Source organism: Balaenoptera physalus (genome assembly GCF_965194825.1).
Source record: "Balaenoptera physalus genome assembly, chromosome: X".
Taxonomy (NCBI): domain Eukaryota; kingdom Metazoa; phylum Chordata; class Mammalia; order Artiodactyla; family Balaenopteridae; genus Balaenoptera; species Balaenoptera physalus.
In genome coordinates, this window is record NC_138903.1 from 7,681,168 (window position 1) to 7,695,537 (window position 14,370).

Consider the following 14,370-nt stretch of genomic DNA (forward strand, 5'->3'; position numbering starts at 1 on the left):
TAATGATGTAAAATCCCTGCATGGCAAAAATAAATACTAAAGAAACAAGGAATTATAAAATGACAACTGAGACATATTTGGAAGATACAGGACAAAGGGCTGATTTACCTAATTTATGCAGAGCTCAAAATCAAAAGTTATAAAAAGAAGATGAAAAACCCAACAGAAGACAAAGATGAAGTAAGCAAAGGGTACAAAGAAACACCAATTACCAAAAAACAGGGGGAAGTGTTGAACCTCACTAGTAATAAAAGAAATGAAAGGCCAAACAATAATGGAATATAATTTCTTACCTTGCAAACTGCCGAAAGGTCAATGAAAAAGTTGGATAGCCTCCAGTTTGAGGATGGGCGATCGGAAAATGAGTGCTCATGCATTGTTGTGAAACCATAAAGTGATGCAACTTTCTGAAGGACAATTTGACAATATCTAGTAAATTTATAAATGCATGGAGCCACTAAGGAAGACCCTGTTTGGAATTTATATTGTAGAAATATTTATAATTTCACCAAGATTATACATATGATGTTCACTGCAACCTTTTTTAATAAAAGTAAGAAAGAAGGAAAGGAAAGAAAGAAAAAGAAAGAATGAACTTGAAGCAGTCTCTGAACAAGGGTCAAATTACTAGATATTTGTAAAAGTAGAGGCTTGAAGATAGGTAAAGCAAAAATCGAGTATCAAAACCAAATTCTAGGGACTTCCCTCGTGGCACAGTAGTTAAGAGTCCGCCTGCCAATGCAGGGGACACGGGTTTGAGCCCTGGTCCAGGAAGATCCCACATGCCACAGAGCAACTAAGCCCGTGCGCCACAACTACTGAGCCTGCAATCTAGAGCCCACGAGCCACAACTACTGAGCCCAAGCGCCACAACTACTGAGCCCGAGAGCCATAACTACTGAAGCCCGTGCGCCTACAGCCCGTGCTCCGCAACAAGAGAACCCACCGCAATGAGAAGCCCGCGCACGGCGATGAAGAGTAGCCCCCCCACCCGCTCGCCGCAACTAGAGAAAGGCCACATGTGGCAACGAAGACCCAACACAGCCACATAAATAAATAAATAAATAAATAAATAAATGTATTTAAAAAACAAATTCTAGGTTAGCACTCCAATAGAAGAAAAGTTGACTTTATACTGAAAGAACTAGTACACCCTGGTCTTTTTTATCTCCCCTGCCCAGGAACTCAGAATCCTGAGCTAATAATAAAGTGAGATTATGGGTGATTTTTTTCTTTCTTTGTATTTTTCTGGGTACTTTAAGTTTTTTCTATTGCACATGTATTAATTTTTAATAAAGTTATATAGTATCTTTATCAACATGTGAAGAACACACCTGGATTTTATAAATTGCTCTACAGTCATAAGCATTCTTCTATTTCTCCATCGGAGGGCAGCATTAGCACAGTAAATAGCAAAACTAATTTCAAGGTGTTTGGTCTGAAATTGAATGCTGCTGTTCAGTTGTTTATTCTGACAGGCTGCTGGTACAAATTAATCATTAGATTGTTTATTTTTCTGATAAATGACTATATAGTCATTGTCAAAACTGATATATAGGAGAAAAGACAAGTCACCTATAATCAGGGACCATCTGGCATTTATCTTCACATTTCTAGGTGTGATGAAGAGGAAGGTACATTTTTTTTTAAAAGTCTGCTGACAAAAAGTCCCCCATACAATTATTTTCTAATCTACGTTTCACATCAGATGTCTCTTGAGCATCTCCCTGCTTCCCTACTTCTCTGACATGGTGGTTTTTAAAGGCCGCCTGGTGTTCCAGCCTGTGGACTCGTTGTACCTTGCTTCCCTGATTTAAATGGGTCATTTAGGTGTTTTAACTGTCTTTCAAGTATGAAAGATTTCCCATGTATAAAATATACATAGAAAACTATACCACCCAATTAATCACTACTCCAATGTGATAGATGTTAATTGTTGCCATTTTTACTTCAGAGATTTTGAAGAAAGAAAAGTTTACAGGTAGGGTTGGAGGTCCCGATGTCCAATTAACTTCTCTCCTTCCATCCCCAAAGTCACCTCTGATCTGAAGCTGGTGCTTATTTTCCCTATCCTTGATCTCAGGCTTTAATTACAAAAGTATGTTCTGTAAACAACATAGTATCGTCCTGAGCTTTTCAATTCTACACATAAATGTAATCACCATGGCATGTCCTATATTTGCTTAACATTATGATTTACCCCCTGTTGATTTAGACCTAGTTAATTTTAACTGCTTTAAGGTATTATAATTTATAAATAGAATTTAGTAACACATTCCCTATTGATAAGCATTTAGGTGGTTTCTAATCATCGAGTATCACTGCTCTTTTGATGGGGCAGGTGCGCATAGCTTCTCTAGCTGTTATACCTAGAGAAGAATTAAGTTTGGGATTCCAGAAGACGAATGGTGGATTCGAAAGGGTCATTCCCTTCAGCTCTACTGGCTACTGCTGAATCACACTCCTGAATTACCAATTTTCAATTCAGCGGGTCGTGAATTAGTCCCATTTCCTCACTTCCTCTTTGTGGTAGGAGGCATGGCTTCAAGCATCTTGGAGGTTAAGCATCTCTTCATGGTCACTGGCAACAAGGTTTTGTCTTTTGTGAATCCATTGCCTTTGTTTATTACCTGCTTGGGTTCTTTACCTTTTTCTTATCGATTTGTACACATTGTGTATCTATGTCTGATTCAGACCGGGTGTCTAGAGGAAGCACGTGGCATGCACAAACCGGGTAATTTAAGGAGAGCTTGGGCTTCCCTGGTGGTGCAGCGGTTAAGAATCCGCCTGGCAATGCAGGGGACACGGGTTCGAGCCCTGGTCCGGGAAGATTCCACATGCCGCGGAGCAACAAAGCCCGTGCAGCACAACTACTGAGCCAGCGCACCACAACTGCTGAAGCCCGCGTGCCTAGAGCCCGTGCTCCGTAACAAAAGAAGCCACTGCAATAAGAAGCCCACACACCACAGCGAAGAGTAGCCCCCATTCACCGCAACTAGAGAAAGCCCGTGGTCAGCAACAAAGGCCCAACACAGCCAAAAATAAATAAAATAAAATAAATAAATTTTAAAAAAAGAATCATGAAAACCAAAATGCATATGAAGTATAATTCCAAGTTTAAAAATATGAGCTGAAGTATTTACAATAGCCAGGACATTGAAGCAACCTAAGTGTCCATCGACAGATGAATGGATAAAGAAGATGTGGCACATATATACAATGGGATATTACCAAGCCATAAAAAGAAACGAAATTGAGTTATTTGTAGTGAGGTGGATGGACCTAGAGACTGTCATACAGACTAAAGTAAGTCAGAAAGAGAAAAACAAATACCATATGCTAACACATATATATGGAATCTAAAAAAAAAAAAAAAACGGTTCTCATGAACCTCGGAGCAGGACAGGAATAAAGACGCAGACGTAGAGAGTGGACTTGAGGACACGGCGAGGGGGAAGGGTAAGCTGGGACGAAGTGAGAGAGTGGCACTGACATATATACACTACCCAATGTCAAATAGATACCTAGTGGGAAGCAGCCGCATAGCACAGGGAGGTCAGCTCGGTGCTTTGTGACCACCTAGAGGGGTGGGATAGGGAGGGTGGGAGGGAGGGAGGGAGGGTGGGAGGGAGACGCTAGAGGGAGGGGATATGGGGATATATGTATATGTATAGCTGATTCACTTTGTTATAAAGTAGAAAGTAACACACCACTGTAAAGCAATTATACTCCAATAAAGATGTTAAAACAAAATGAGCTGAAAAAAGATGGGGAGGAAATGGGCTAAAGTATTAACTGTGGTGGAATTAAACATGGTTTTTATTCACTTTTTCATATTCCATGCACTAACTAACCAAGTTCTCTTTCTCCAGTATCCACATACTATATTTGCCATAAAAAAAGCACTATCACCTGCCCTCTTGCCCAAGGAGAAAGGCCCACTGGGCAGCAACACCTCGCCACTTGTGCTCCCCTCCTGTGACCGTGGCTTTGAGCACCTGATGGGGCCCCCAGAGCGCTCTAATCACAGCTGTAGAGATGTGTCCTCGTTGGCTTCACAGGGATGACCAAGCCTACGGCTGACTTATCTGCTTTGCTTCCCAGGTGCAGCCCCACCCACCCTGTCTTCGTCTTTGCCCATCACGGGCGCTAACCCCCTCCCAACTTCTTCCAGCCACACCCTCTAGCTTCCTAAAGTTTTGTCGGTTATTTGAATTTCTTATTTTAAGTGATCTTTGTCCAGAAGCTAAAAAGGGAAACCTTACAAAATTTTCTATGTAATGATGTAAAATCCCTGCATGGCAAAAATAAATACTAAAGAAACAAGGAATTATAAAATGACAACTGAGACATATTTGGAAGATACAGGACAAAGGGCTGATTTACCTAATTTATGCAGAGCTCAAAATCAAAAGTTATAAAAAGAAGATGAAAAACCCAACAGAAGACAAAGATGAAGTAAGCAAAGGGTACAAAGAAACACCAATTACCAAAAAACAGGGGGAAGTGTTGAACCTCACTAGTAATAAAAGAAATGAAAGGCCAAACAATAATGGAATATAATTTCTTACCTTGCAAATTGCCGAAAGGTCAATGAAAGACTTGGATATTCTCCAGTTTGAGGATGGGCGACTGGAAAATGAGTGCTCATGCATTGTTGTGAAACCATAAAGTAATTCAACTTTCTGAAGGACAATTGGACAATATTTAGTAAATTTATAAATGCATGGAGCCACTGAGCAAGACCCTGTTTGGAATTTATATGGTAGAAATATTTATAATTTCACCAAGATTATACATATGATGTTCATTGCAACCTTTTTTAATAAAAGTATGAAAGAAACAAAGAAAGAAAGGAAGGGAGGGAGGAAGGAAGGAAGGAAGGAAAGAAAGAAAAAGAAAGAATGAACTTGAAGCATTCTCTGAACAAGGGTCAAATTACTAGATATTTGTAAAAGTACAGGCTTGAAGATAGGTAAACAAAGCAAAAATCGAGTATCAAAACCAAATTCTAGGGACTTCCCTCGTGGCACAGTAGTTAAGAATCCGCCTGCCAATGCAGGGGACATGGGTTTGAGCCCTGGTCCAGGAAGATCCCACATGCCACAGAGCAACTCAGCCCGTGCGCCACAACTACTGAGCCTGCGCTCTAGAGCCCGCAAGCTACAACTACTGAAGCCCACGAGCCTACAGCCTGTGTTCCTCAACAAGAGAAACTACTGCAATGAGAAGCCCTTGCATCGCAACGAAGAGTAGCCCCCGCTCACCACAACGAAGACCCAATGCAGCCAAAAATAAATAAAATTAAATAAGGAGGGCTTAATACAGGGACTGTTGACAAACGCACGCACAGGCACAGGTTGGGGACAAGCACCGAGGGATAGTGCAGCACCTGAGCTAGCCAACAGTGGGTGGGGCTCACCACTCCCCGCCTAAGTGTCAAGGCCCGTGTGGGCGACCATTCTTCCTGGCTTTCTGGGCGTTTCCGTGTGGATGGGAGGACAGCAGCCAGCCCAGAGAGCTGGAGAGAGTAGATATGACAGACTAAGAACGTGGCACTCCTGGAGCCATCCGGGTGCCTCGGCCTTCTCCTTCTCAACCGGGAGAACTTTGCTCGCCTTCCAGGGCAACAAAGCTGGAGAGCCTCCGGCTCAGGCCCTGGGAGTTTGGCTTGCATCCCAGGGAGAGTCATCTCTCCGGAGGGGAGGAGGGCAGGCCAGCAGCAGCCCTGCTAACAGCTCGGCTCCTAACTCAGGGCTCCTCTGCTCTGCCGCGTCCCCACCACGGGCAGGTGACCGTGCTCTTGTTATGTCGCCCTGTGGGAACCGGGGAGCTGGGTATCAAGTCAAGACACGGCTGCGGCTGCTGCCTTTTGCTGTAATAAAGTCTGTGTCTCTGACCAGGGCTGAAAGCCGGGCAGGATGACTTGTGAGCTTACAGGAGGGTAAAATCACAGAGCCTTCGCACTTTCTGACTTGACGGGCATGAGCAGAGCCCAGGAACCGAGCTGTACGCCTAGGAGCTGAGCCCTGGTGGAGGGATGTGGCCAGCTCCCTCCACAGGGCGGAAGCCAGGGGGGTCGGTCCACACCGCCTGCCTTCCCCTCTCCCCCTGAAGCCCCCACCGGGAAAGCAAGGGGGATGGAAGGCGTCTGGCATTGTGAATGGTTTTGTGCTCTGCAAACTTCTCTTAGAATGTGGTTTGCCTTTCCCTCCATAAGCATGGTCTGTTTGATATTGATTTTTTGCTATGTGTTCAGACTTGCTTTGTGTACTTTTACCCGGGCCGTATTTGTATTAATAAGTGCTCCACGTGTGTATTGACTGTTTGTTGTGTGCCGGCTTCTACGAACGTCCATCAGCTCAAGAGAAACAGCAACGATAATAGTGAGTCATTGGGGCAATGTGGGGGGTGGGGTTGGTTTAAAAAGAAAACAAACACGCAACCACAGTCCTCGACAATAACAACAGGCCAGAGGGCGGCGTTTCTATGAGAATATTTGGGGCTGCAAGTGTCAGAAACCGTGACTCATTTGGATCAAACAATAAGGAAAGTGGAAACTTCCACCTCTTTTAATAGGAAGTCCAGATGTAGCTATCCTCCAGGTTGGCTGAATCATCATCTTCATGATGTCATTATGCCTGGACTTTCCCATTCCTCTTTTCTACCGTCCTTCGTACTAGTTTAATCAACACGTTTGAAGCAAGACATTGGCAGCAGTACCTCATCCAAACTTGTCAATGTCAAGAGGAAGAGAGAAATAATATTGTCCTATGACTCTCGGTGAAAAAGAGGGGCAATTTCTCCCAGAAGTCTTCCTATCAGACTCCCCACCGCACACCCCCGTCACGTATCAGCAGCTGGCGCTGGGTCACACTGGTTTTCCTGAAAACATTACCAACAAGGCAGAGGTTGACAACATCAATCATATTGAGTTGATTCTTAGGGCAAGAGACGGAGTTGGCTTTCCCTTCAAGAAACACGCCGCGCGGCGCAGGGGTGGATACCTGACCAACGTTTGGATTCCCTTAGGTAGATTGGAGAGTGAGGGGAAGCTGGGCAGGCAACCCAAAGCCTTCACTACTACAGGGGGGACCAAACAAAAGCCAACTCTCAGACCTCCACAGAAAAAACCAAACAATCCAACTGGAAAATCGGAAAAGGTATGAAGAGACATTTCACTGAAGGGGGTATACAGATGCCAAACACAGGAAAAGATCTTCAACATCATTAGCCGTTTGGGAACTACAAATTGAAACCACAATGAGATGTCATCACACACCTACCAGAAAGGCTAAAATTTAAAAAAAAAACATAGTGACAACACCAAATGCTGATGGGGACGCAGAGAAACCCGACTAGACATCTGTAGTAGCAACACAGAACGGCACAACCACTGCAGAACATACTGTGGCAGTTTCTTAAAAAGCTAAATATACACTCACCATTCGCCCCAGCAGCCCCACTCCAGGGTGTTCGCGAACCAGGCTTGCTTGTCCGAAGCGCAGCAAAAGCCAAAACGCTGAGCCGCCGAGGTGTGCAGCGAAGACAGGTTTTACTCGTAAGGTAGCCAAGCGAGGAGACGGGAAAACTAGCTTCACATCCCCCGCTCTGAAGGCAAGGGGATAACTCATAAAAAAGCAGGGGGGTGTGAGGCGTGGAGAGCGCAGGGAGCACGGGGAAAGGTGATTAGAAAAAGGTGCGCGAATTGTTCGGTGCAGGCGTAAGTGAGCTACAGGGCTCTGCAGGGTCAAAACGTCACTCGCGCATGCCCAGTTGGAGGGTCGGTGGTCCTATCCAGTCTTAACCAGCTCAGCTCTAACGAGACACAGCTGATTCCAAGCTCCTGGCCAACAACTCGGGCAAACATCTTATTGTTTACGCTCCCCGCTGCCTGGAGGACAGGCAAGCCCTCAATTAAACAATCAAAACGACCTTGATTACTGAAGGCAGGTTACAGGTGAAATGGAGTTAACTAATGGTTACCCACTGTTTCATGGGCACTAATCCCAGAGAAATGAAAACCTGTACACAATTCTTCAAAGCAGCTTTATGTGTGATAGCTAAAAACTAAAAAAAGCCAAAGATGTTCTATGACATATGAATAAACTGTAGTATATTTATACCATGGAATATAACTTAGCTGTAAAAACAACAGCAAAAATGAACTATCAATCCATGAAATAACTTGGATGGATCCCAAGGGCATTATGCTGCATGAAAAAAAAAATCCAAACAGTTACATGTAATGTAATCCCATTTATATAATATTCTTGAAATGACAAAATTATTGCGGTGGAGAAAAGGTGAGTGGTTGCCAGGGGTTAAGGATGGTGTGGTGGAGGGGAGTATGATTATAAAGGGGTAGCAATGGAGAGATCTTTGTAGTAATGGAATAGCTCTGTATCTTCATTGTGATCACACAGATCTGTTCATGTGATGGCATAGAACTATACACACTTTGTACCAATGTTAATTTCCTGGTTTTGTAATTCCATAAGATATAACCATTGGGGGCTTCTGGGACTATGGCAGAGTAGGAAGCACCAGGAATCTGTCTTCCCACCTAAACAACAGATGCATTGGCAGAATCTGTCTAATGTAGCTATTTGGAACTCTAGTATATGGAAGGCTTGCAACGTGCAGTGGAAGGCCTGGAGGGTAAATTGTGGTTAATTTCAGTCAATTTCAGCTCTTAGTGCAGAAGCAGCTAAGAGTTCTCAACCCCTAGCCCTAAGGCAGGCAGCTGAGCAGTGTTCCTCGAGCAGCTTGCACAGAGCTCGTGAGAGCAGAATGGATAAAAACACTTTATCCAACTATATGCTGTCTATAAGATTCTCACTTTAGATCCAAAGACACAAATAGATTGAAAGTGAAAGGATGTAAAAAGATATTCCCTGCAAATAACAAACAAAAGAGACCAGGGGTGGTTCTACTAATATCAGACAAATAGACTTTAAATCAAAAAATTTAACATGAGATAAAGAAGGACATTATATATTAATAGAAGTTTCAATACAGCAAGAAGATATACCAATTATAAACATTTATGCATCTAATGACAGGCATCAAAATATATGAAGCAAAAATGGACAGAAATGAACAGACAAATAGACTTTTCTACAATAATAGTCATAGACTTCAATACCCCACTCACAATAATAGAACAACCAGACAGAAGATAGCAAGGAAATAGAGGACTTAACGAACACAGTAAACCAACTAGATCTAACAGAACACTCCACCCAACAACAATGGCATATACATTCTCAAATGCACATGGAATATTTTACAGGATAGACCATATGTTAATCCACAGATTAAGTCTCAGTAGACTTAAAAAGACAGATGCCACACAAAGTATCTTCTCTGACCACAATGAGATGAAGTTAGAAATCAAAAAGAGAAGGAAAACTGGAAATTTCACAAAATTGTGAAAATTAAACAACACTTTTAAACAAGCCATGGATCAAGGAAGAAATCACAAGGGAACTTAGAAAATACTTGGAGACAAGTGAAAATGAAAACACAACATATCAAAACTTATGGGACACAGAAAAAGGGAGAAATTTATAGCTATAAATGCTTACACTAAACAACAAGAAAAATCTCAAATCAACAACCTACCTTTACAACTTAAGGAACTAGCAAGAAAGAACAAACTAAATCCAAAGCTAGCAGAAGGTAGGGAATAAAGATTAGAGCAGAGATAAACAAAATAGAGAATAGAAAAACAACAGAGAAAATCAATAAAACCAAATGTTGGTTCTTTGAAAAGATCAACAAAATTGGCAAACCTTTGGTTAGATGAGCTAAGAAAAAAAGAGAGAAGATTCAAATTATGAAAATCAGAAATGAAGTGAAAGTGGGAACATTACTACTGATTCTACAGAAATAAAAATGATTATAAGAGAGTACTACAAACAATTGTTCACCAACAAAATGGATAACTTAGATGAAATGGACATATTCTGAGAAACACAAAACCTACCAAGACTCAATCATGAAGAAACAAAAAATCTGAATAGACCTATAAACAGTAAAGAGATTGGATCAATAATCAAAAATCTCCCACCACCACCAACAAAAAAGCCCTGGACCTGATGGCTTCACAAGTGAATGCTACCAAATATTTAAAGAACTGATACTGTCCTTCTTAAACTTTTCCAAAAAAAACTGAAGGAGGGAAACACTTCCTACTCATTCTATGAGGCCACAATTATCCTTATAGCAAAGCCAGAAAAAAGACACGACAGGAAAACTGTAGACCAATATCCCTTATGAACACTGATGCAAAAATTCTCATCAAAATACTAGCAAATTGAATTCAGCAGCATATTAAAAGGATTATACACCATGACCACTGGAATTTATAACTGGGATGAAAGAATGGTTCAACATATAAAAATCAATCAATGTGATACACCACAGTAAGAAAATAAAGGGAAAAAGCACATAATGACCTCAGTTGATGCAGAAAAAGCATTCACCAACTTCAATACCCTTTCATGATAAGAACACTCAAACTAGGAATAGAAAAAATCTGCCTCAACATAATAAAAGCCATAAATGAAAATTCCACAGCAAATGTCATACTCAATGGTGAAAAACCGAACGCTTTTCCTCTCAGATCAGGAACAAGGCATGGCTGCCTACTTTCACCACTTCTGTTCAACAAAGTACTGGAAGTTCTAGCCAGAGAAATTAGGCAAGAAAACCTCCTTCCAAATTAGAAAAGAAGATGATCTCTACTTGCAGATGATATGACCTTATATGGGCATACATTGGAGATATTGCAGGTTTGGTTCCAAACCACCACAAAAAAGTGAATATTGCAATAAAGCCAGTCACATGAATTTTTTGGTTTCCCAGTGCATATGAAAGTTATGTTTGGGGACTTCCCTGGAGGGGAAGTGCGTGCGTGCCAGTATGGGCTTTGCACTGAGTCACTGAAGTGTGTGTGTGTGTGTGTCTGTGTGTGTGTGTCTGTGTGTGTCTGTGTGGTGCTACAGACTGTTCATTGAGTCACAGTGACCCGTGTGTGTGTGTCTACGTGTGTGTGTATGTACTGGTATAGGCTGTGCATTGAGTCAGAGTGAGCCGTACGTGTGTGTTTTTGTGTGTGTGTGTGTGATGGTATAGAATGTGCACTGAGTCACAGTGGGCCGTGTGTGTGTGTGTGTGTGTGTGTGTGTGTGCTGCTATAGGCTGTACATTGAGTCACAGTGATCCGTGCGTGTGTGTGTTTGTGTATTTGCTGGTGTAGAGTCCGCATGAGTCACAGTAAGGTGTGTGTGTTTGTGAGTGCTGGTATGGGCTGAGCATTGAGTCACACTTAGGTGTGTGTATGTGTGTGTGTGTGTGTGCCAGTATGGGCTTTCATTGAGTCAGTGAAGTGTGTGTGTGTGTGTGGTGCTACAGACTGTTCATTGAGTCACAGTGACGTGTGTGTGTGTGTGTTTGTGTGTGTGTTTTTGCTGGTATAGTCTGTGCATTAAGTCACATTGAGCCGTGCGTGCGTGTGTGTGTGTGCTGGTATACACTTTGCATTGACTCACAGTGAGCTGTGCGTGTGTGTGTGTGTGTGCTGGTAAAAACTGTACATTGAGTCACAGCGAGCTGTGTGTGTGTGTGTGTGTGTGTGTGTGTGCTGGTATAGTCTGAGCATGAGTCACAGTGAGGTGTGTGCTATGTGTGTGTATGTGGTGGTATGGACGGTGCATTGAGTCACAATGAGCCATGCGTGTTTGTGTGTGTGTGTATGTAGTGATGTAGAGTGTGCATTGAGTCACTGTTAGGTGTGTGTATGTGTGTCTGTGTGCTGGTATGGGCTTTGCATTGAGTCACTGAGGGGTGTGTGTGTGTGTGGTGCTACAGACAGTGCACTGAGTCACAATGAGCTGTGTGTGTGTGTGTGTGTGTGTGTGTGTGCTGGTATAATCTGAGCATTGAGTCACAGTGAGGTGTGTGCTGTGTGTGTGTATGTGGTGGTATGGACTGTGCATTGAGTCACAGTGAGCCGTTTGTGAGTGTGTGTCTGTTGCTATAGGCTGTGCATTGAGTTACAGCAGGGTGAGTTTCTGTGTGTGTGTGTGTGCTGGTATAGGCTGTGCATTGAGTGACAGTGAGCCTTGTGTGTGTGCTAGTATAGGCAGTGCATTGAGTCACAGTGAGCCATGTATGTGTGTTTGTGTGCTGTTATACGCTGTGCATTGAGTCACATTGAGCCATGTTTGTTTGGGGGTGTGTGTGTGTGTGTGTGTGTGTGTGTGTGTGTGTGTGTGCGCGCGCTGGTATAGGCTGTGAATTGAATCACAGTGAGCCATGCGTCTGTGTGCATGTGCTGGTATAGGCAATTCATTGAGTCACAGTGAGCCATGTGTGAGTGCATGTTTGTGTGTGTGTGTGATCTCGTATAGGCTGTGAATTGAGTCACAGTGAGCTGTGTGTGTGCTGGTATAGGCTGTGCATTGAGTCACAGTGAGGTGTGTGTTGTGTGTGTATGTGCTGGTATGGACTGTGCATTGAATCACAATGAGCCGTGTGTCTGTGTGTCTGTGTGTGTCTGTGTGTGTGTATGTGGTGGTGTACGAGTGTGCATTGAATCACACTTAGGTGTATGTATGTGTGTGCGTGTGCTAGTATGGGCTCTGCATTGAGTCACTGAGGTGTATCTGTGTGTGTGTTTGTTTGTAGTGTTACAGACTGTACACTGAGTCACAGTGAGCCTTGTGGGTGTGTCTTTGTGTGTGTCTGTGTGCTGATATAGGCTGTGCATTGAGTCACAGTGAGCCATGTGTGTTTGTGTGTGTGTGTGTGTGTGTGCTGTTATAGGCGATTCATTGAGTCACAGTGAGCTATGTGTGAGTGCGTGTTTGTGTGTGTGTGTGTTCTCGTATAGGCTGTGAATTGAGTCACAGTGAGCTGTGTGTGTGCTGGTATAGGCTATGCATTGAGTCACACTTAGATGTGTGTATGCATGTGTGTGTGCTGGAATGGGCTTTGCATTGAGTCACTGGGGGGTGTGGGGGGGTGTGTGTGTGCTGGTATAGGGTGAGCATTGAGTCACAGTGTGCCGTGTGTGTGTGTGCGTGTGGGCTGCTATAGTCTGAACATTGAGTCACAGTGAGGTGTGTGCTGTGTGTGTGTATGCAGTGGTATGGACTGTGCATTGAGTCACACTGATCTGTCTGTGTTTGTGTGTGTGTGTCTATGTGTGTTGCTATAGGCTGTGCATTGAGTCACAGTAAGGTGAGTTTGTGTGTGTGTGTGTGCTAGTACAGGCTGTGAATTGTGTCACACTGAGCCGAGTGTGTGTGTGTCTGCTGGTATGGGCTTTGCATTGAGTCACTGATATGTGTGTGTGTGTGTGTGTGTGTGTGTGTGTGGTGCTACAGACTGTACACTGAGTCACAGTGAGCCTTGTGTGTGTGTCTGTGTGTGTCTGTGTGCTGATATAGGCTGTGCATTGAGTCAAAGTCAGCCGTGTGTGTGTGTGTGTGTGTGTGTGTGCTGCTATAGACTACATTGAGTTACAATGAGTTGTGTGTGTGTGTGTGTGCTGGTATAAACTGTACATTGAGTCACAGTGAGCCGTGTGTCTGTGTGTGTCTGTGTGTGCTGTTATAGGCTGTGCATTGAGTCACACTGATGTGTGTGTGTCGGCTTAATGTGATTCTAAGCAAAATGCTTACGATAAAATGGTAAATTAAAAAAATGGGTAAGAAACCCACGCATATCAATACTGGTGCAGAGGGAGTGATCACGATGACAGAGTAGTCGGACATGTAGCTCACCTCCTCCCACGACTACATCAAAAATACACCTACACATGGGTCGATTCTCACAGAATATCTACTGAACGCTGGCAGAAGATCTGAGACCTCTAAAAGGGCAAGAAAATCTCCACATAACTGGGTAGGACAAAAGAAAAAAAAAGTGAGAAAGGAATCAGGACAGGACCTGCACCCCTGGGAGGGAGCTGTGAAAGAGGAAAGGTTCCTGCACCGTGGGAAGTCCCCTCACCAGCGGAGAGATCAGCCAGGACAGGGGAGAGCTGAGGAGCCTTGGCGGAGAACGCAGCAACTGGTTTGCAGCAGCCAGAATGGAGAGAAACCTGCACAGACGGTCAGTGCCACTGCTCTGCGCTCCCCAGCCTGAGACACACGTCCGCCAGTGCAGGTGGGACCTCGGTGTGGAAGCTTGGGCTTTGGAGATCAGACCCATGGAGAGGACTGGGGTGGGCTGTGCAGAAATAGCCTGAAGGGGCTGAAGCCTGATGCAATGGCATCTGAGGGTGTACACGGAGGAAGCCTGGGCCACCTTAGAGGCCAGGTGCCATTGTGTAGGCGACACGCAACGGGATGGGTG

At 43.7% G+C, this 14,370-nt stretch overlaps 1 long non-coding RNA gene across 1 annotated transcript in view; it reads left to right on the top strand.

Annotated features, from left to right (window-relative positions):
- The first annotated feature begins 1,772 nt into the window (after positions 1–1,772).
- LOC309652248 overlaps positions 1,773–14,370 on the top strand; it is a 72,850-nt gene continuing 60,252 nt past the window's right edge. Inside the window, exon 1 of the long non-coding RNA XR_014258621.1 lies at positions 1,773–3,272. This is a non-coding gene — a long non-coding RNA (uncharacterized lncRNA). The remainder of the gene's footprint in view (positions 3,273–14,370) is intronic.